The following is a 24,157-nucleotide window of genomic DNA, read 5'->3' as shown; positions in this document are numbered from 1 at the left end:
GTCATTGTCAAAACTTATGACCAATCTATTTCCGTCAACTGTTCTCGCTTCTTTTATGTTCAGTAGATATAGAATATATTTGGACACCGCTTCGCAAATAGCAAAATGGTCAAACTTAGATGAAGTGATCGGTTTGATCTTCCACAATTCCTGAAGTGTCTTTAGAAAATGTCCAGACTGGCGAACCGTTGTCTCCAAAAGATAACAGAAATAACGCTATGAATAGCCGGATATCATTTCGTATCACGCTAGCTTAAAACCTTTCTTTCAGACCAAAAGGCCTGCGAAAAAAAAGCGATTACGTTACAAAAAGAGAATTAAAGTTGTACAAAGTTGAGGAATACGCAGATCGACCTATAAATAAAGCACGAATGGATATACTATTTGGGAGATGCGGACATGTTTTGGAATACAAAGAAAGTTTAGAAGTTTGGGAAGCACTTGTTTTCATGTAAACAAAATCATATTGATCATATCGAGATGAATAAATGAAGCTTTAGCTGCACACTAGATGGGAAATGCTCATAGGAAATAGAAGCTAGAATAAAACAAAAAATAACTTTTTTATTATAATAATGTCGACATCTTAAAAAGTTATTATCACATTCACATATGTAGTCGGTTTGCTTTTAAACAGTTTTCTTTGTTCATATTTAGTTGCCTTTCTGTGAGAGCAAATTCAGGCACATGTTCGATTTTTAATGAGAGGAAATTCCAGCACGAATAAAAATGGCATTCGGATTTAGAACAAATGTTGTATTTTTATCATGAAAGTGGGCGTGTGTGTGATCGTTTTGTTGTTATGTCTATTTGTTGTATATTCATATTTAATTGTTCGTATGCAGTTGTGTGTGTGTGTGTGTGTGTGTGTGTGTGTGTGTGTGTGTGTGTGGTACATGTATTTTGAACATACCTTCTTCATTCGTCGTTGATCTTCCACCTGGAATTCATCATGTTCTTGGAGGGGAGACTAGAAACCTGTTTTGGACGAAGATTCATTCACTCCAAGCCGATGAATTGGTTTATAGTTTTATTCACCTTCCAGATCGATCGCAGAAGAATATAAAGTGAATTCTTTGCTTGGGTGGTCAAGGCCTTATTTTTACACACGTCAACTTGTCCCCCCTCCCAATGAAGGGGAGGGAACGACCCGTTAACCCGTCTACTCTTTTCTAAGTCCCAAATCCAATGCACTGATTCCACCTAACCTGATCACGTGACTCACACGCAAATCCGATCAGCTGGCCCTCACTTCCGTTAAAACGTGTCTACAATATAATTTACACACACCCCTCTATTTCTCGATCCATTTCTTAACACAAAAATACAAATCGCTCCTGTCTGGAAGGATTTCTTTAGTTGCATGGAACAGAATAATCTAATATCGGCATTAGAGCATATACTACAGTTTGCCCCTCGCGTAAACGACATGGATGAAAGTAGAGTAGCTGTTGTCGCTTTTCTGTATATCATTCATTCACTTCGTATGAATCATATTATTGTTGTTATTATTATTATTATTATTATTATTATTATTATTATTAATTTCATTATTGATATTATTATTAATAATATTTTTATTATTATTATTATTATTATTATTATTATTATTATTATTATTATTATTATTATTTACATTCGTCCGCACAAAATCATTCTAATTAGAATTCATTGTAGAAATAAATCTGACACTTAGAATGGACAGATGGTTAGCTTACAGATATAAACATGTTTCGGCACACTAGAAAGTATAGAATTGGAGATTACTTACTGCCACGTCAACAACAGTTTATTGTTTATCGTTAATTGACTTTATAATACTGAGCATCCAGACTAGGTAGTGCAGTTTATAACAGAAACAGATGTGTGTATGCGTGTGTTTAACCGAATACTTTGAAACCCCAAAATTCACAGAAAGTATTAATCTTACACCATGGATGATTGATAACGAGCAACATCTTTATGTAGATCGATGAATGACCTGTATAGCAATATGTCGATAAATCTATGTGTAAGATGTTCATTATAATTTGCCGATATGTTTTTTTCTCAGTTTTACGCATGGGCAAATGCAATCGTAGTCATCATAGTCTAGTCGTTTGATTTTAAATCTGTTTAACTCCCTGTCAGATTGTATCAAACGGTAGGGGACGCGGAGTGAGCCCTAAATGTTTGGTTTTGCTTAAAGCTGATGGCATCTAGTTTATTTCGGCATTATATATTAGATACAATAGACTATGCAATAGAGAATAGTCTCTGTAATCAGAAATAAGGAATCTGCATGAATTAAAATATATCTAATCGTATTGTATGACCGGAAGACCATCCGCTGCAAGTATGGAATAAATACCTAAAAGATACTTTCAATTCATACATATCTGTTTTCTGTTGACAGCTAAATAGCTGACGGCACATTTTTCATAGCTTCTCAAATATTGCTTCTGTTATTCAACTCAAGAAAGGACACATTGTCAGTGAGATATAAAGTGCTATTAGAGCCATCCATAGAGAAGTAAACTACGTTCGAAGTTGAGCACTGAGATATATGTTCACATTAACTTAAAACGTCAGTACAGCCTGAGAAGCCAGCAATAGAAAGGGTATTCCAAACTATAGCAGTCCGAAGAAAGAAACTCAGAGTGTAAGGGTTTTCAAAATCATGTGGCCTCTAAAGTAAACAGGTGAAATTTTGCGAATTTTCGGTTTAATTGAAAGTGATTATTATTTATTTTTGAATATGCACACAACACATCGACTCCATTGTAGAAGGATCTCTGTACTTGCCCATTATAGCACTTGTAAAATAATCAGGAGGGGGTTACATCATGGCGATGGGAGAGGAATAAGTGTTTGGTAGAGATTGCAGGATTTTAATTATGTAACTGTCCGAGCCCTGCCTAATTTATCGAATTTATATTGATATATCAAAGGAAATGTGGCAACAATACTCCATGCGTAAGAGAAGAGTGATTTATAGAAATCAAGGAAACTGGCAAGTGTGGGAAGTAGTATTGTAGAGGCAGTTCGTCTTCTTTGCAGCAAACTTAGCAATGTTTTCCATATATGCATTTTAAAGATCGACGTCTAGGACACGTCTACATCAACAGCATGTTATTTGCATGCACGGCCACTGAGAACTACCTAAGACGTAAAAATCATTTTGTCGCTAAACATAGCTATACAGTATATAACACACTAGGATTATCTTGTTTCTTTCTTGCGGGGTGTTGGCGCCACATAGAGCACCAAGCAGTTTCGTAATAATCGAAGAATGTTTGACAAAAATAGCAAAATAATTAAAATGGAAGTCGTATCTTAATTGGTGTGTTGCTCTGGGCCCAAAACTCCATAGCTTAATAAAAAAAAAATACAAAAGCAGAAATTAACAGAGAACGGGGACATCTAGATTTATAATCGAACCCTGCATAGTGAATAAATATGGGGTCATCATGTCATTATGTTAACAATAATGTTATCTAATAATCCAACATACTTGCGTGTATGATGTCATCTGGCAATGTAAGAGAAATATATAAACAGCAACAAAAATATTGTATGCCTATAACTTACACACACACAAACACAAACCCAAACACAAATACAAACCCACAGGCACACGCACTTATATATAGTTTTGGAAGTTTTACAACCTTTTAAACTATATATATATATATATATATATATATATATATATATATATATATATATAAATAAACTTATTTAATTTATATATATATTTTTTATAATTTCTTGGAAAACTTGTAAGGCAGTAAGACATTTTAATCACCTGCAATCACTGCATTAACTTGCTCTCTCGAATACACAATTGCCCGTACATTAATTTAAGGCAAAATCAGTTGTTTACCATGAAACACTGTTTCAAGGATTTAAAAAGAAAACAGTATAGTAAATCATGGCTCCCTAGCAGTGCTAATCAAATACCACCTCTATTAAGTACAAGAACAATATGTATGTATCCATATATATATATATATATATATATATATATATATATATATATATATATAATATACGGTATACTAAAAAAATCATATATTAAGTAGACATATTTAAAACGATAATAAATACGCGATGACACCCTATGATTTTTGAGTTCTTATGATTTGTAAATCTTACATTTCGAGCAATATAATTGCTGCAAAAGATATGTATTATTTGGATTATTCGGACTACTGCACTGACATCGATGATTATTCTCGCAGTTATATAACCCCCGACCATTGTTGCATAAGAACTCGGTGCCATAAATTTCTAAGTAGAATACAGATCTAATTGATACGTAAACAGTTCAGTCATCAGTTTGAGCGAAAAAAAAAAAAGAATTATTTTACATTTCTCCCGGTCATGATTGACGGGAAGGATGCATACCACCAGCGCGGCTGAAAAAGTGATCTGTTCGAGACTCGGTAAAGACTTCCGAATTCGATAAAAAGATTGCTGATACATCTGAAGAAAGATGGAAACATCGACCAGGAATATAACACTCAAAAGAATAATTAAATAAATAACACAAATAAACAATCTTCATCTGAGAAAAAAAGACTCAAATTATTACTCAAAAAAGACCTCACAGATTTAATATGCGCGCGGCTTGAACCCAGTTGACAGTCTTTTCAGAGATATTGTATGACATTTCGCCTTACGCAGATATGACCCCTCTTTTAACGTTTTGTGTCACATTCAAATTACAATTCGGATAATTTTCTTTTTATTGAAACCTGTCATAAAATGCACGTTGAATAGTCCTGTTCAAAAGTGCTCGAACATTAATGTAGCACACAGAACATATTTTCTTTTTTCTTTTTTTTTTGTAGAGGTGTTTAGTCACCTAAAATGAAACAATAAAACAGTGGGCCTCTTTCGAAAGTGCAAAAAAAAAGACTAAAAAAAACAAAAAAACATTGACACGTTTCCGCCCCCGCCTTTACCCCTTTCTCTGTGTTTGCATCTTTTTTTCTAGCGTCAGCAGGAGAAAACCTCAATGCAACTGCAGCACGTGAACAAATTTTAATATTAAATTATTAAAATAAAATCGAAATTAATATTAGTATCGGCTTAATTCAATTGAATGAATTGATGAACAGACTGTATAATTTAAATTTAAATTATTTCCACAGTAGCCCAAGGCTCAAAATTTCACCAGGTGTCTACCTTGCACTTGGAATTAAAGAGATGGAACAACATATCTATATTTATATAACATTGGGCCTGCGTATATATTTATGCATATGACAAATTTCTTTCTGCACTCGAACAGATTGTTCCGAAACAGGTGTGTGAAAAAGAAAAAAAAAACATGGATTAGATAAAAAAATAGTTGTCTCTGCTCTTCAATGAAACGTGCATAAATTGAAAAATGTTGCCCGAATATACTAATATATATATATATATATATATATATATATATATATATATATATATATATATATATATATATATATATATATATATATATGAATAAGGGGGTAGTAACCAACAATGTGTATTTTTTTAGAATTATTTTATTATTCCGTGTCTTGGTTTTTCATTGAGAATTATGTTTGGATCATTGTAATAATGTTTATACTTCATTGAAATCGTTTTTACGCGCGTTTCCGACGTTCTGTGAAGCGTCCTCGTCAAAAATTATTTTCAACTGTGTTGGAGATGTAAAAATGGCAATTTTCCTAGTTTATTTGAAGTGTTTCCAAGGGAGGGAGGCTTGCAAGTGTTTATTATTCATTGGCATGCTCAATTTTTATTACTCTTTTATTGGGCTTGCCCAGGCCGCTGACCTGGCTGTAGTCACTCTCTCTTTCTGCTAGTGTTTTTTTTTCTTTTCCTTTAGGGTGGGGTAGGGTATATGTGTGTGAGTGTTTGTGTGTGTGCGCGTGTGTGTGCCTGTGTGTGCGTGTTTGTTTGTTTTTATTGGTTTGAGAATGTGTATACTGTTTTATAGTATTATGAGGTTATTTGCTTCCTAAGGAAGGTGACTGTGATCCGAGGTCGTTACTAATGTGTATGTGTGAGGAGGGGGGCAAACTCTTCTGAAATAAGGGTAGGGGTGCTTTCATTCTATTTTTATTTTTATTTTTTGGATTCTTGGATTTTAGTATTATGATTTTTCGTTTTAGTCTTTTCGGGTATTCCTTATATTATGTTTGTTTAGAAAGAGGGGTGTATTTAAAATATGTATTGGGAATTTTTTAATGTTTCTATTTATTTGTCTCACCATGTGGGTATAGATCCATGTCCAAGGAACCTATATCTATCTTAGTGTGTGTGTGTGTGTGTTTATGTGTGTGTGTATAATGGTGCTATAAATTAGTTTCGTAGACAAGTTCAGTAAAATTCTCGTGATTATTAAAGAGTAATCAATATCGCTCCTTTTTTTTGTCTGATGACGTGGTCTCTTTTAATTTGGGTTTCACTAAAATATGTAACCAATAATGTTTATATAACAAACAGACTGTATATATTCACCCTCCACACACACATATATATATATATATATATATATATATATATATATATATATATATATATGAAAGTGAAAGTGTATGTGTATCTGTGTGTCTGTATATGTGTATCTGTGTGTCTGCGTACATTTCCATACGCAATAACTCTGTCAAGTTTTAGTCTACAGACTTCAAATTTGATATACACATTACTGAGATTTTAGAAAATCGATGTGATCGGTTTTTGGCTTGAAATTTAGCGATTAAGGGGGCAAAGTTCAACGATTTGACCTTTGAGAACTTTACCAACCTCCTCCGACAATTTTCGGTCTACGTACTTGAAATTTTTGGTATAGGTTTCTTGGACATGGATCTAACTTAATAACTTTATTTGAGCCCAAAACAATCAATTTTAAGGGTCATAATACGGATAAAAGTTTTAAAAAATTTACCCCTGCGGTCTCTTCCAAATTACTCAGACAATTTCTGGTCTAAATATTTGAAATTTTACATAAGGGGTATTCAGAGATAGGGCAAGCTTTTTCATTAGTTTTGGTCGAAAATTTTAGTTACCAATATATAAATGTATGTATGTATGTTTGCATGTCTGCCTTAAACTTTCAATAGATGCGACGGATTTTACCAAGATTAGTATTGTTAAAAGATCGATCTTCATACGACAAATATCGAAAAATTTGCTGAAAACATTAATATCTTCCCATTCTACTAGGCACTTTTCTACAGGGTGGGGGGCTCATTTTTTTCGCCGATATTTTTTAAAGTTATCCCCTCCTTTAGATTGACTAGCCTCAATTTAAAAAAAAATGTCGCTTCCGATTTGGCGGTGGTGGTAACAGAAAAAAAGTTAGATTTTACCCCGTTCTTTTCCTCCTTTGCGGTACGGGTTCGAGCCTGCTTTCCTATTACCAATTTGTCTTCTTTTTTTGCACAACATACGCATCCAAACACCCAGGCAATGCAGGGCATCCATGCTAGTATATGTAAAAGTGAACGTGTCTGTGTGTCTGTGTACATTTCCATACGCAATAACTCTGTCAATTTTAAGTCTAAAGACTGGAAATATTATATACAGGGTACTGAGATTTGGGAAAATCGACGTAATATATTGTGCAACTCTTGCCAGAAATGTTTCACGCAACTAAATATTAGAGTGGGTATCCATAATTTGTCAAAATTATAAGGTGTCTTTTAATCTATTTACATAAGATATCATGTTAAAGATGGATAAAATAAATGTAAATGATATTGACCGTAATTGATTTGAGTGTGCATATGTATGCACACATATACTATATATAAATATACATGCATATGTATGCATACAAATATAATACGCAGGCATACACACATATGTATAATATATATATATATATATATATATATATATATATATATATATGTATACATATATATGTGTGTATGTTTTATTTTATTAAATCTTAAAATGTTTGGAGTAGATTCAATAAAATATCAACGCGATAGTCTCTAAGTTTATTTTATATAAACGTGTTACTACTTTACTTTTTTAAATCATTATGGTGATTTTTAGAGGTTTAATAAGAACCTTTAGGAGGAGGATTTGTAAGCGACTTACCAACTCCTCATCCTGAAATTTATTATTAATCAAACACCCACACAGATACCACCAAACACACACACCCACACCCACACACACACACACACACACACACACACATATATATATATATATAATATATATATATATAATATATTATTATAAACTTATATTAAAACCAAATTCAGATTTATAATTTTATTCTATTTTTTATTCTCAACCCATATTACTTTTCTTATCAACTAAATGTGTTCCCTTTTTATTTATATTTTCTCCAGATACACCTGCCTTATTAAAGATTGCTAGTTTTATTCATGTTGTATTTTACATATGAAAAACACACACACACATGCTGACGAGGGGACTTTGTTTAAAAAAAAAACTATATGTCAAAATTATTGTCCGTGGCTTAATATCTATCACCATAAAAAACATCGTTTCCGAAACGATCGTACAAATTAAGTACATTGTTCTTGTTCCTTCTTATGAAACACATTTTTAATTTTTAATTCGAATTATCAATCATATTAATAAAAAATATATATATATATATATATAGTGATGATCATATTTATTGGCACGGTAAAATAAAAGTTAAATTTTGTCTAATAGATTCTAAAAAAGGGATTAAATTAAAGAAAATAACAAAGTATATTATGTATTTTTAACTGGCCTTTCCGATGCAGCAATCGGATTTTAGAAAAAATAAAAAACAAAGGAACAACAAACATAATTGCAAAACACCCTTGTTCAAAATTATTGGCACGATTTATTTAATAATCAATTGTATAGCCTTTGGCCTTGATTACCTTCCTCAGTCGCTTTTCATAGTTTACAACCAAGTTGTTGCACGCTTCAGTAGTAATTTTAGCCCACTCTTCCTGACAATAGTCCTCCAATTGAATAAGATTCTTAGGCTTCCTTTGCATTACCCTACATTTTAATGTTCTCCATAAATTTTCAATTGGATTAAGGTCTGGGCTTTGTGATGGCCACTCCAAAACATTAATATGATTGTCCTCAAGCCATTTCTTAGTCAGTTTAGCCGAATGCTTTGGGTCATTATCTTGCATGAACCACCAACGACGACCAAGTGAGAGCTCTTTAGTAGAGTCTTTCAGGTTTTCATCCAATATTTTAACATAATCTTCCTTTTTTATGCTACCTGTGACCTTAACAAGTCGCCCTGGTCCAGAGGCAGCAAAGGATCCCCAAAACATCAAACTGCCTCCACCGTGCTTCACTGTGGGTATGGTGTTCTTAGGCAGGAAAGCTTCGCCAGATTTTCTGTAAATATAAGACACTTTATTATGGCCAAATAACTCTATTTTCGTTTCGTCAGTCCATAGAACACGTTTCCAGAATGCAACATCTTTATCAATATGACGTTTTGCAAAGGCTAGCCTTGCTTTCAGGTGCATAGGCTTCAATAAGGGAGTCTTTCTCGGACGACATGCTTTTAAACCAGCTCTCTTCAAAACTCTACCAACTGTATGTCGAGATACATTCACTCCAGAGGTGCTCTCTTCATCAACAATCTCCCCAAGAGAGATCCTTGGGTTTTGTTTTACTTGTCGAACAATTTTCAGTTCATCTCTTGGGGAAAGAATCCTTTTTCTCCCTCTACCCTCTAAACTCATAACGTGGCCTTGCGATTTGAACTTGTTTATTATGGCTCTAACAGTGGATTTGGGAAGGTTTAGCTTCTTTGAAATCTTATCATAGCCCTCCCCATTGGTATGGCATGCTACAACAAGCTTCCTGACGTCTCCGCTGTGTTCCTTAGTTTTAACCATGGCGATTGAAAATTATAATTTAGTCACTTATAATAGTTTAAATAAATCGCTATCTAAAAATTATCTGAAAAAAAATATTCACTTAATTAGCGTTAAACAAGCATAATATGGCTATAAAAAAGTTCAGAAAGCACGTAAACCGGAAATTGATTGATATTATACTGATACTAAAAGAAAAACAAAGCCGTGCCAATAATTTTGAACAAGAGTTTTTTGCAATTATGTTTGTTGTTCCTTTGTTATTTATTTTTTCTAAAATCCGATTGCTGCATCGGAAAGGCCAGTTAAAAACACATAATATACTTTTTTATTTTCTTTAATTTAACCCCTTTTTTAGAATTTATTAGACAAAATTTAACTTTTATTTTACCGTGCCAATAAATATGATCATCACTGTATATATATATATATATATATATATATATATATATATATATATATATATATATATATATATATATATATATATATATATACAATGAAATATAAAGATTCAGTGCATACCGGATATAAGGGATGGAAAACTTCAATCGAATATAAATACCAGTATGTATATATAGATGTTTTATCTCAACCAAAAAATAGCTCAATACAATACTCAATACGAACACCCCCACACACGCGCGCGCACACACACATATATATATATACATATATATATATATATATATATATATGTATATGTATGTATATATATATGCCGTATATAACATGTATAAACCGGTCTCATTAAATCACCGAGTTTAAGCAATGGTAAGACTGGTTAATTCAAAATAGGTTGACCATTTGAGAATTCTGCACGCTGTTGTTGCACTGCGCTGATCTCGGCATTGTTTCCATTCACCATAAAACTGTATTTGCTACAGGTATTTAACACTTCCGACTCAGGAGAGATGTAGTTGTAAATTCCGTAACTTTTCATATTCAAAAATGCGTGTGTACTCTCTCTTATAATGAATATCCATACTCTGTTAAGACTGAAGGAAGCTAGCTAGCTAGGTAGCTAGCTAGCTAGCTAGATAGATAAATAGATAGATGGATAGATGAATAGATAGGAGATAGATAGATAGATAGATAGATAGATAGATATCTTTTAGATAATGCATTTAGAATAATTAATCTGGAGGAGACAACTAGATCCAATACCCGAAATTTATTTTTTAGAATTTGTTTAAGGGAGATGCTGTTTTTTTTTCAACACTGCTGGAGTGTCATATATAAATATACTGTTTTACTTTTTATCCCTGAAGCCGTGCTTAATAGCAAAGAACTGATGATCCCTGAAACTTTAGGACTATTATACCTTTATAGCTGAACACTGAAATTTAATACATTTTCTAGAATCGAAGTAATGTCATAGATTTTTTATCTAAATTTATATATTGATTGTAATCATAAAGTGTAACATCTATATCACATTCAATTTGATTTTCTTTAGTTAGTTTGTATATTACGTATTGAATACAGGTCAAATACAATCATTGAAATCCAAACCGCTGCAGAAAAAATTACATTCGCGAAACTTTACAATGTCCAAGCTGGCAACTTTTGACAAGAATATGCCAATGAATTCCGTTTGATACCGCCTCGTTTTCAAATATCATAATAAAAACATATGGATAGTTTTGTAATGGTGTGATGAAAGAATTCGTAGTAGTTCTTTTCTGAAGAAAGGAGTCAGCGAAACCTTACGTAAAAGGGAATATTCGAAAGAAACAGGTAAAAAAGAATAACATTATTCGTGAAGATGTGCTCGACCTGTGAATTAAATAATGATGTTCTCTGACAATACAGTGTTATTATTTGTATAGTACTATATAGTACACCATTCATTCCTGTGTATCTATCAGTATTTATAAGTACTTATGAATTCATTCAATGTAATTCGCTGCAATATTAAACATAAAACTGCCATCATTTTAATAGAGATGTTAATAACCTCATATTTTAGCGTGTGATTGAGGTTTCTGTCTACATAGCTAAAATTTCGCACTAACCAGAAATATAGCAGCTTTATTAAAACATATTTTGTAATTTAATATATTTCTCTTCTCGTGCAATTTTCACGGGGCATGCTAGTATGTGGAAAAAAAAACTGTGATGATCTGAAAACGTGGAACATTTATAGGGTTTAGCTATATCAGAGGACGGCTCACCAAATTGTTTCCTATTAGACTTGAAACCGACTCTACTATATTCACTTGGAAAACAGCTGTACTGTTGTATGGTCTAAAGAAAGATCCAGGAAAGGACATCTGCCCATGTCTTTTTCGTTTACTTTGAAGCACATATAGAGTGATGGAATTTGTTAATAATCATTGCAGCTGAACGCGTATTTATTGCGAAAATTCTACAAAAGGACAATATGTTTAAGTTTAGTCGAGAACCAATCATAAAAAAACGAAAGAAAAGAACAAAAAAAAACACTCACAATGTCTCTTATGTAAGCAAAACGCCATAGGGAGGCGAATAGGATCTTGCCATCTAGATTTCGCAAACGGTCTGGTATCGTGTATAAGCAGGAAATGGTATTCCTTTGAAATCCTCTGTATTTATGGTTAAGTGTACTTCATTATGCTGCTCATATCATTATATGTATAAGGTAATAAACTATTAAATAATTGGTTAATTTGATAAAAAAAATAATACAACATTTCAGTGGTTTATAGTTTCATATAATGTCTGGACTGATAGCTCATGCATTAATAATTATATAAATGTATGTGCTGATTTCAGATTACGTTTTCTTGGTTCGTTTCCTCTTCTGATTATCTCCATCGTTCCCAGATCTTAATAAGTCATTTTGTTTATCCCGTTATCATGATTTTCTTTATTACTTGCCTAATATGGCATCAGATCACTTTCAGCTGACCGACGAGAAAAGACGCGATAATATATGTTCCGAAGAAAGATCAGCTTGTCTCATTTTCCGACATCAAACCCCGGCTGCCTCCGCTCAACCAGAAAGCGACACTAAATTACTCGCCGTATATAATAACGCTCGCTTGTCAACGTTTAAAAGTGTACGTTCTAATCAAACTTTAAGCCTATGGTGAGTGTACTCAACCGTTGACGCTATCGGATAGATTGAGCAAGCTCCGTCAGAAGTAAAGTGATTTCTAACCACGAAAACTATCCGGAAAGAAATACCAGAAATGTGTGAGACACTTGTTGGGATCAACAAGAGGATAAAATTTTGAAACATACATCCCTCATTCTCTCCCTCACACCTATATATATATATATATATATATATATATATATATATATATATATATATATATATACTAGCAAAGATACCCGTGCTTCGCACGGAGCTTTGTTGCGCACTCGGGTACCAAAATCTGTGGGCACCTTTCCAGTAAGTTGATGTTGTAAGAGCAACGATTGCATAAGGTGATTAACATTTTAACTACCTCTTGTAGTGACTGAAATTCAATCAGGAACTTCACAAAACATTTTCATCAAAAAGGAAGGTTACTTGATGTTACATAGTAAATTTTTCATTGAAGTAATTTTCAACTCTTGCTTAAATTTTATCTTGCACATTCAATACTAAAAACTTACCACAATCAGATCATGTCAGTTTTTCCTCATATCCATTTCTCGAACATTTCACTGAAGAGCCTCAGGGTAAACTACATTTCTGCTGCTTTGATTTGGAGCCAGAATGTAGAGTTTTTCTGAACTTCCTGTCCGGCTGATGGAGATGTAAAACATACCGTGACTGAAGCAGTCTGATGTCAAGTCTACGCCAATGGTGTTAAATGTCTGACCTTGACTTTTGTTTATGCTCATTGCAAAACACACCTTCACAGGAAATTGGAGTCTCCGGAATTTAAATGGAAGTTCTGAGTCCGATGGAACTAAGGGGATCCTTGGCAGTAGAACGGTTTCGCCTTTGTAGGGACCACAGGAAATGGTGGCCTCAAGTACATTGGTGTGCAATCTGGTGATAACACATCTGGTTCCGTTTGTTGTTTTTGGCGGTTCCAAGGATCGAAGAATCATGATTGGCGATCCAATTTTGAGATTTAAAATGTGTGGAGGCATTCCAGATATCTCCAAAGAGTTTAAAAACTCCACAAGGTAGTGAACAGCTTCATATTCATTAGTAGCCGAATAACTGACTTGTATTGCTTTGTGTCTCCTGAAAATTCATCCATTATTGAATTGTTCAAATGATTCACATTGCTGTTTAATGGCGAAATAATAGCCCTCTCAGCAAGCCAATCCGGTGATTTTCCATTGTTTTGCAGGTCTGGGTACACTTTGTCTTTCAGTTGCTTCTGATTACCGACACATTTACCAAGCGCAGTTGGAATCTTAATTGTGTCAGGTGAAGAAGTGATAGGAAACTGACCATTACCGATTTGGAGAAGCAATTTTGAGAAGTCTGCTGCAGCTGTGTTATCAGAGATATAGGCTCTCATATTAGTAGTCAGTCTCTTCACTATAACGTGCCTCCAGAGATAGGATTGTTTCAAACTTGCATTGACAATGTTAGCCCTTGTGCCATTTTTAACCACTGGGAGGATTTGACGGAAATCACCGCAAAATAAGGTTGGAATGCCACCCATGGGATTCTTGTTTCCTGTGATGTCTTGCAGTGTTCGGTCAATTGCTTCATAAGCACTCTTGTGCGTCATTGGGGCTTCGTCTACAATGATTGCAGAGGTGTCTCTAATTACATTTGCCAAGGCTGAGTTACCAGTAATTTTGCAAACTGGCTGATCCATTCGATGAGTATCCAAGGGTACTTTAAAAGTGCTGTGAAGAGTGCGGCCACCTTGTAGTAGAGTAGCAGCAATGCCACTGGATGCTGTTGCAAGCACAATCTTTCTCATGGATCTAATCTTTGCAAGGATCAAATTGATTACAAAAGTCTTGCCCGTACCACATGGAGCATCAAGAAACATCATGTTCTTGTTCATTTCACCTTGTGCTTCCAACATTGCCATGAATGAATTGTAAACTTCTCTTTGAGAATCGGTCAGTTTTTCTTGCATATTTTCTGCTTGTATGGAAAGTTCTTCAAGATTATAAGTAACTTCACGTTGATACTCTCTCGCGAGTCTTTCATCTCTCCCCTGCGTTGGTGCAGGTAATCCATAGCTTGCCAATGGTTGACCGCACATAAGGAGAACTTTTTCTTCAATTAGACAAAGAGTTTTATTGTAGATGTCCTCATTAAAATCTGCTTCTGGATTGTTAACTTCTTGCCTGTATCTGTGAAGAATGTCTTCAGATATTACATCACGAAAAGCCATCCAGATCTCAAGAGGATTGCTTGGCTCACAGGCTGTTAAAATTATCACAAATAGGCTTCGCAAATTTGAAGGTGATTGAGTGGCACTTGCCTCTCCTACTGCTTGATGCAAGTGATGGTCATTTTCTAGAAGGCCTCGAGCAAGGCACGCTGCTCTGTATGTTTCAAACACCTGACCATTGTATGCTCGCAAATCTTGAAATGAAGTTGGACCAGCAACCTCATTGAGCAACAGGCGTAAGAAATAACACTCCCCTGCTTTTGGACTAATCGTGTAGATTCTCCCAATGCATGGTGCCTTCCATTCATCATCATTTTCAGAACCTTCAACTTGTACCCCACGCATTCTTCTCATCCATTTCTTTGTCGATTTGTTCCAAGTGTAAAACTCAGGGACTTCTACGTATTTGAGACCCCTTGCAAAGTCATCCTCATGGCAGAGTTGAAAAAATGCTGTCAAAGTTGTGGCAGGCGGTGGACCTTGGGCTCGTTCCAGAGCAGTATCAGCTGAGAACATGACACGCTGCCCATTTTCAAGATGAACAGAAAGTTGTACAATTGGGGGGAAATGTTCATGGATGGGATGTTATAATATCCTCCAGGCTGCCTCTGAACTGCCGACATACCTTGCATTCTGGAACTGCTGGATCTCATCCACAATGTGACTTTGTACTTGGCCTTGTTGGTTAGCTGCTCCATCAGTTCTTTGTAGTTCAAACACTGCTTGATCACATCCTTTATTCACGTATTTGAGGACATATTTGATGCTTTGGATCGAGCTGCAAATTTCTACGTTAATGTGAGCGTTGAACTGCTGAAGGAGGACCTTGTTGTACGGAACAATCCACTGGTTTGTTATTTCTTGATTAACATACCGACCATTTCTCTTCATCCTTATTGTACCAGTCTGGCCTCCATCTTCTGGTTTTCTTCGCCTGTACTTGGGGTAAGAGTCTTGGCTTTGCTCGGTACACTGAAGAAATTCTTTTGGGTATTTTTTGGAACATTTGTTGTCAATCATACATGGACAATTTGGATTAAATGGTCCACAAGGTCCATGCACCATATGTGCCATCACTTTAGCATGAAGATCAGGATCTTCCTCTTTGTCAGGGATCTCTGCAGATATGCAGAGATCCATTTTTTCTGGTAGAAGTTTGTCCTCTGGGGCCTGCCAGGTGAGGATGTGTGCATGCGGCAGTCCTCTTTTTTGATATTCAATACTGTACAGGAAAGCCCTCAACCTGCCAAATCCTCCCTTTTTAATAAATTCATGTAATTTTTTAGCTTCTGCCTGAAAACCCTGGCAACAATATCTGGACTATCCTGAGGGTCTTGCTCTTGAAGACAATTTTCTGTAATTTCTGTCCACTTTGGATTTGTTGTGAACGTGATGAAGAGGTCGGCTCGGCCCATTCGCCGAACATATGCCATGGCATCACTTTGACACTCAAACATGTATCGAGGGCCTCCTGTATAAGTTGCCGTTGTCGGCGATTCCGAAACCTTGTAAAAAAAATATTGGGGGGGGGCGTAATTCTTGTAATATGATGTTTTAAATGTTTTTAGGTTAAATTAAGGTTTCACGATATTTTGTAAATAAGCAGATCATCTAAATAAACAATATGAAAACTATTTGAAATTTTAAACTATTTTCAAGAGTTAACAATTTTTATTTATTTTAAACATTATTTTTTTAGCTAAAATTGAAGTTTCACGATATAATTTTTTTTTTAATTGTTAGTTGGAAGCACAAAATAAGTTACAAAACATCTTTGCCTTCATGGCTTTCAAAATAGTAACGTTAATATTTCAGAACGGTACCACAAATACCGAAGGAACTGAACTGTCTATATTATTGGTAAGTGGTCAATTTTCACAATATAAATTTATAGGAATATAAACAGAACAGTGATACAAAAAATAATTTTGAAAGAAATATTGTTCACAAACCTTTTTTAATATTAATTTCAATTTTTTAATGTTGTATTAACTTAAAATCCAGCAGTTGATAGAGCAAACGTAGATATGGCTGTAGGTTTGGTAGCGTGCGGAAAGAATACGTTATTATTTCGAAAGGCATTCGTAGTGTGAGGAGGGGGGTGGGAATTTAAATAAATATTGTGAAATTTCAAGTTTAGATAAAAAAATGTATTAATAAAGTTATGCTTAAAATAAATAAAAATTATTGTTTATTTTTGAAAATAGGTTAAAAAAAGTGTTCATATTGTTTATTAGAAAAGATATTTTAAAATAGCGCGGTAAAAGAAATGCGTAAGCACCAGAAGTTAAAATTATAAACATTTTCATATTGTTATTTTTTTTAAAAAGGTAAATTTAATAATAAAAATAAGTGGAAAAAAAATCCAATAAAAAGAAAAATATCTATTACAGACAACATGTAATGACGTAAATCTCCGATTGCACAAACAGTAAACCTTTCAGATAATATACGTAAAGTGAAATAAATCGAATATAAAATTAAATGAAAATATATTAAATAATTAAATGTTAAATAGATTTTGTAAATAGTACAGTTGAAATGATTAGAATATTTCCAATATGTAATAAGGTCGAGGTAATTAGTTAAAGAGATTTAATATAATGTGATATGCAAATGAGCATAAGTCATTCGATATGGGGGTGGTTTGTAGAATAGTATATAAAGAAATTAGGCAAAGATTCTTATGTCTCCTATAACAGAAACATCCTAAAATGGGTTCTAATGTTTCTCTACCAGGAGAGATCTACCCTCTTACCTCCGTTTCGTTGATGATGGAGAGCTGTACACACAGACAGAAACACACGAACCCTATTACTTTATAAAAATATAGATATATCTTCACTCTCATCTAGACTATCGAGTTTCTACCAAATTCACCGACATTTCTTTGTCTAGTAAATACTGTGACACAGCGAAACCAAACTGTGTCAAAAAGAGTACTCTGCAGGAAAAGTGTAGCTTTCTCACTAATGGTCATTAGTGAAAAATTAAACTCTTCGTGCAGAGTAATCTTCGGATGCTAACATATAAACATTGATCGTTCGCTTGTTCACAGCTAGTGCCGGACGTTCGAAATTAGAGCATCAACTATCCACTAGTGTCAAGTTCAATCTTAGTTTAAATCACTTACCTGTCTAGACACATTCAAGAGTTGTGATACATCGAAACAATATCTCTGTGTATTACATATATATATATATATATATATATATATATATATATATATATATATATGTGTGTGTGTGTGTGTGTGTATTATGTCTAAAAATAAGATCTTGTTGAGATCTTATACTCGTCTAGCTAAAAACACTATCTATAATTCCCCCACTCTTTATCTGTGCTTAAACCTAAACATAGATTCCACAAAGCTTCGTTCTTAGAACTGCACGCCCGTGGAATTGTCTTCCATTTTCCTGCTTTCAAGCAAACTACAATATGGTTGTATCCAAGTCCAACGTAAACAAGTTCTTGATGAGCCGTTCCACTTAAGTTAACAAATTTACCGAATTATCATTATTATTAACGATTACTATATTGTCCAATTGCCAACTGTACATTTTTAACCCTTATCCTCGAGTGGTATCTGGGCCTTGGTAAATGGTTATGCCTATGTAAAAAAATGCAAGTGCTACAAGATCTATTTCTGACCAAAGTTCTCGACGCTTGTGTAACAAATACCCATAGCTCATTCAGGAATGCCGATCATGTTGTGACAATTGTAGAAATCGCTTTAATCTCTCGACTCGGACGTGAACAGCCATTACTCAATAAAACAAGATACTATAAGAAAGGAATGATATGGGAGACGTTCCATGGTGTAATATCTTTTCTTTTCATACGGAACAGTGCGCAAATGAGATTACTGAATCATTCAATGCAGGAATCGAAGCACGAGTTCCCACACGGAAGTACTTTATCAAACCACATTCCCAATAAAGGTTCACCTCTGACTGTGTAACTCCTATCGCTTCAGGAAGAATTCGTCTTGCACAGTTGACCGATATAAGCCCAATTAAACAGGCAAACCGTTTTAGAAACAAATAAAGTATTTGTTAGAGATAAATTGCTGCAGACAGGAGAAAGTATTCAGTATGTACGAGAAAACGTATTAGGTCGCAGAAATAAGGAACTTACGATTATATAACAGTGCAATAAATGATATTTTCACACTGTCTTACAACATTGAGACTGTCTTCAGAGAGACCGAAAAAGTAAATTTGCTTGCCCAACGTTTTGCCCCCAACTTCAATTTATACCCAACATATTACACACTACTATTCTTTTGCGGATGTGAAAACCAGTAGTATAAACAATCAAGACACTTCGAAGGCATGTTAGCCTAAGATATCCACGGTATACTACTAAGAGACGCTCGGTTGAGTTTACACCAGTCCCTCCAAGCCCTTCAACAAATGACTTAACGTAACTTGCTTTCTTGACTGTTGGAAAATTGTTTCTGTTGTACTAGTTTACAAGAGTTTTGACGAAAGTGTCCCACTCAATTATCGTCTCATTAGCCAACTCATACTCTTTGCTAAAGTCCCTGATTCTTTAATTAAATAAAAAACTAATCTTCCACCTCAAAAACAATATATTTTATCCGATCGACCTTATAAGTTTAGGCAAACCCGTTCTACTCACAATGTCTTAACTGTAATCCCCGAACACGCACTGGATAAGGCAGGATGAGCTTGGTTACTAGCCGTAAACACATCTAAAATATTTGACTGGGGTTGGCACCGTGGTCATCTCATAAAAATCAAATAATATGGTATTGCTGGACGTATACTAAACATAATAAAATTCTTGTTGGATAAGAGAAAATTCCAGGATGCCTATGATGCATCTGAACAACATGATATAAATTCGAATATTCTGCAGGGTTCAATTCCTGGGCGTTTATTATTCTTGATCTTTATAAACGCCATCTCTTACAAAATTTACACTAAAATGGACATATTTGCTGATGTCATCACTCTTTATACAAGACGCGCGTTAAACTAGTGCTGCTACTAATCTACAAACGTAGCTTTATATAACAAAACAATTTTATGTTTGTTTTAAACATTTAATAATATTTATTATTAACTGGGCTTTTGGGTACCAAACTAATACCTTACTTGATTTTATACTTAAACAATTTATGAGGACGCCCACTCAAGTAAGAGTAAAGAAGGAAAAATGAGAAAAAGAGAAATACAAAGAAAGATAAACAGAATCACAAGCAGACAGAGAGAGAGAGAGTGAGAGGAAAGAGAGAGAGAGATAAGACAACAGTCTAGCCCAATGAACCAGTAATAAAAATTGGACATACGAATGAAAAATAGAATCGTGTTCCACCTCTTGGAATATTTCAAATGAACTACGAAAATATTCGTTTCATTTTTAACCCGTCTTGATTATATTCTAATCATTTTAAATAATTTCTTAAGAGGACGCTTCACAGAACGTCTGAAACGCATTAAAAACAATTTCAACGATTTAAAAACATTATTACAATGATCTAAACTTAATTTTCAATGAAACATTAAGATACGGAATAATAAAATAATGTTAAAAAAGACCCATTGTTGGTGACCAACCTCTTATTTACTTTATATATATATATATATATATATATATATATATATATATATATATATATATATATATGTGTGTGTGTATGTATATATATATGTATATATGTATATATATACATATATATATATATATATATATATATATATATATATATATATATATATATATATATATATATATATATATTCGATCAACGTTTGGGGCAAGCTGCTTGTCTAGCACAGTATTTTATGTGGATGATGCATATACATATATATATATATATATATATATATATATACATACACACATATATATACATATATATGCATATATATACATATATATACACACATATATATATATATATATATATATATATATATATATATATATATATATATATTTATATAGAAGGCTAGAACAATGCAGGAATGTACAGTAGTAGGGTGGAGATAGATAAATATATGAATAATAAATAATTAACAGATGATTCAGTTTTATAAAATTTATTATATACACATATTTTTTTCAAATATATTTTTTTAACTATAGATTTATTCATCTAATTATAACAGTAGCTGGTATTTCATTTCAAAGGTTCTTTTCGACTATTAACTCATCGTCAGTGGAGAGATGAATCATCTCTGTAAGATGTTTATTGCGAAATATTACAATATAAAAATTGAATTATATGTTAATTATTTATTATCCAACTACTTATTTATCTTCACACAACGACTGTACATCCCTGTATTGTTCTAGCCTTCTAAATATACGTTTTATTTTCTAACCATTTATCAAGCAAACTACGCCATGTTTCTTATATATATATATATATATATATATATATATATATATATATATATATATACATACATATATATGTATACATATATATTATATATATACGTGTGTGCGTGCGTGTGTGCGTGCGTGTGTGTGTGCGTATACATCCGTGTTTATTTTCTGTATACGTATGTGTCTTGATCACATACCTACAGATCTTTAGCAAAATTACAACTATCAATCCTTGAAATATTCTTCAGTTTCTAAGTAATATAGTTTTGTAAAATGATAAGAGAGCGTTTATACGCATCCAATATATTTTTTTAAAATCCTGTAAGTTTTTACGACGTGTCCCAGTGTATTATAAACACCCCGGCCTCCTCACGTTAAGTACGGTATTCGGATCCCTCCAACTTCGAAAGCCGTCCCTACCATGAGGAGATTTGTGGTGTTTATTCCGAAAGCCTTTCTTTACATGAGTTTGTTACGGGTGTTTATACTACGCTAGGGCAGGTCGTAAAAATACCAAAAATCTAATATTATCTTTTCAATCAATCAACAGTCGATCAATTATAGAACGATAAAAAGAAGGTAGAACGGTCATATTGGAAACGGTAATCGATATTTTTAAGACAAGTATCCTTATCAGTGTTCGCAATAATTGTTTGAAGAGAAATATTACAGATATGCGACCGTCTTCACTTCTGTTGCTTAAATTTTCATCAGATGATTTATTTTGAGTCTGCTAATTGATATTTCATGAGAAGTACTCACGTTGCTGTAGGGTTGGATGATAAGTTAAATGGTTAGAATATTTGATCGGAATAACTTGATATCGGAGTTTAGAAACGTATTTCTTTTGTTAACGTTAGACATGATTAAATATCCATAAAATTATCAATGACATAATTTCGTAGCTAAAACGCTGTTATTCATGTAGGCTATCTTCCCAAAACGAACATTTACTTCCGATAATGAGATAAACACTATGGCCAGTAACTTGTAGTGACTAAGATACCTCTATGTTTTATCATTGTGACTTCACATGGATTAACCTACGTCCGGTGGTCTATACAATGGATACTGAACCGCTACTGAGAGAGAGTGTAGAGAGAATTTGGTATTTACTAGTGTTGTGACGATTAATTGGAATCGGGAATCAGAAAAATCGACAAATTTGCGGATATCAGAATATCGGAATCGGAAAAATTGATACCTATTTTTCAATGCGAAAATGATTCTTTTAATTGTGTTTCTATTTTATTTTTTTTTAAAGAAAAAAATCTCCTATAATAAATGATAAAATAATAAATATTTTTTGAATCGGAATCGATAATTTAGTACGAAATCTGTAATTGTATCGGAATTAGGAAAAAATATTGGAATCATCACATCACTAGTATATACATAACATAATTTATTGTATATATTTTTACTATTAGAAGACACTCTCGTACGGAGAATCAACGCCTTTACGTTTATGTAAAAGAATTAAAAAAATCGTTTGTCTGTCAGTGTAAATGTCGTTTTAAATGGCAGAAAATTTTGCCCACCAGTTTTTATTACTGTTGGCTATCTTTATTATTGTATTCATAGTTTAGTTGATGGATAAAATATGATTGTCCATATAGATATGCACGGCAGCAAATAGAGAAAAGCGAGTAACATCAAATATTTCAGTTGATAATTCAATCGTTTCAAAAGGTGATGCTCTCTAAGAATAACACATTTAAGAATATGTTTCCTGTTCATTGCCTGCCCAAAGACTTGAGTCTCTATTTGTAGATTAGATAAATGTTCGGGGATTTAGCAGAACAATATCAAACGAAAAAAAGGAAAAAATATATTAAATACATATGGTTACCATAGTCAATAAAAGTGTGTTCAGAATTGCTCGGGTGGTTAGAGGTGTGTGTTGTGCAAAAAAAAACAAGAAAACACGTGATAGTAGGCAGGCGAAGGAAGCAAAGAACGTGAAAAAAAACGCTGACATCTTTGGTGTTCCTATTTACAATGCCTCCCCACGGGACAGAGTTAGGAACCAGGGTCGTTTTTTAATGTGGAGAAAAGGAACAAAAATAAAAAATGTCTCAGTCGTGAAGGATTTCACCTCCACTGACAGAGAACAAGAAATAGAAGTGTAGATCTGAAGAACAGATACTACACTTGATCTTGACCTGAAGGCCAAGAATTTATATGATATCTTTGGTGTTGATGTCATCGCGAAATTAGAAGTGACGTAGGTTTATATGAAGACTAGACAATCGAAAAGTGGGGATTACTTTCGAAAATATCGGCGAAAAAAGCGACGCCTCCCTTTAGAAAAGTGTCCAGTTGGGGATGAAAGAATTAATGTTTTTAGCCAATTTTTCGATATTTGTCGTCCGACGAGTCGAGCATACACTAAAACAGAACGGTAAGATTCATATTAAGAAGATGGCTCAGATTTTTGTTAAGAGGTAGCTATATTTTATCTCATATATTAACTATTTATAAGAGGTTAGTGAACAAAGATATCGGTTGACATTTTCAAAGTGTCGGCCGCCATCTTCCTGGCTTATCCTTTCGTATAAAATAAATATGTTCAAAGGAAATGAAGGATTGAGAAACAGCCAAGTAGGTGTAAAGTTAAGGATTATAAGCTACGGTAAGATTTATTTATCATATCATTGAATTTTCAGTTTG

The 24,157-nt window shown here is 33.6% G+C and overlaps 1 pseudogene; it reads right to left on the bottom strand.

The window, feature by feature from the left end:
- Positions 1-23,514: 23,514 nt before the first annotated feature.
- Positions 23,515-23,668, bottom strand: LOC145292507 (U2 spliceosomal RNA; annotated as a pseudogene).
- Between the last annotated feature and the right edge of the window lie 489 nt (positions 23,669-24,157).

The sequence above is a fragment of the Euprymna scolopes genome, chromosome 13, assembly GCF_053919585.1.
Source record: "Euprymna scolopes isolate OS-2025 chromosome 13, ASM5391958v1, whole genome shotgun sequence".
NCBI classification, from domain to species: Eukaryota; Metazoa; Mollusca; class Cephalopoda; order Sepiida; family Sepiolidae; genus Euprymna; species Euprymna scolopes.
This window is presented reverse-complemented; position numbering and strand designations above follow the sequence as displayed.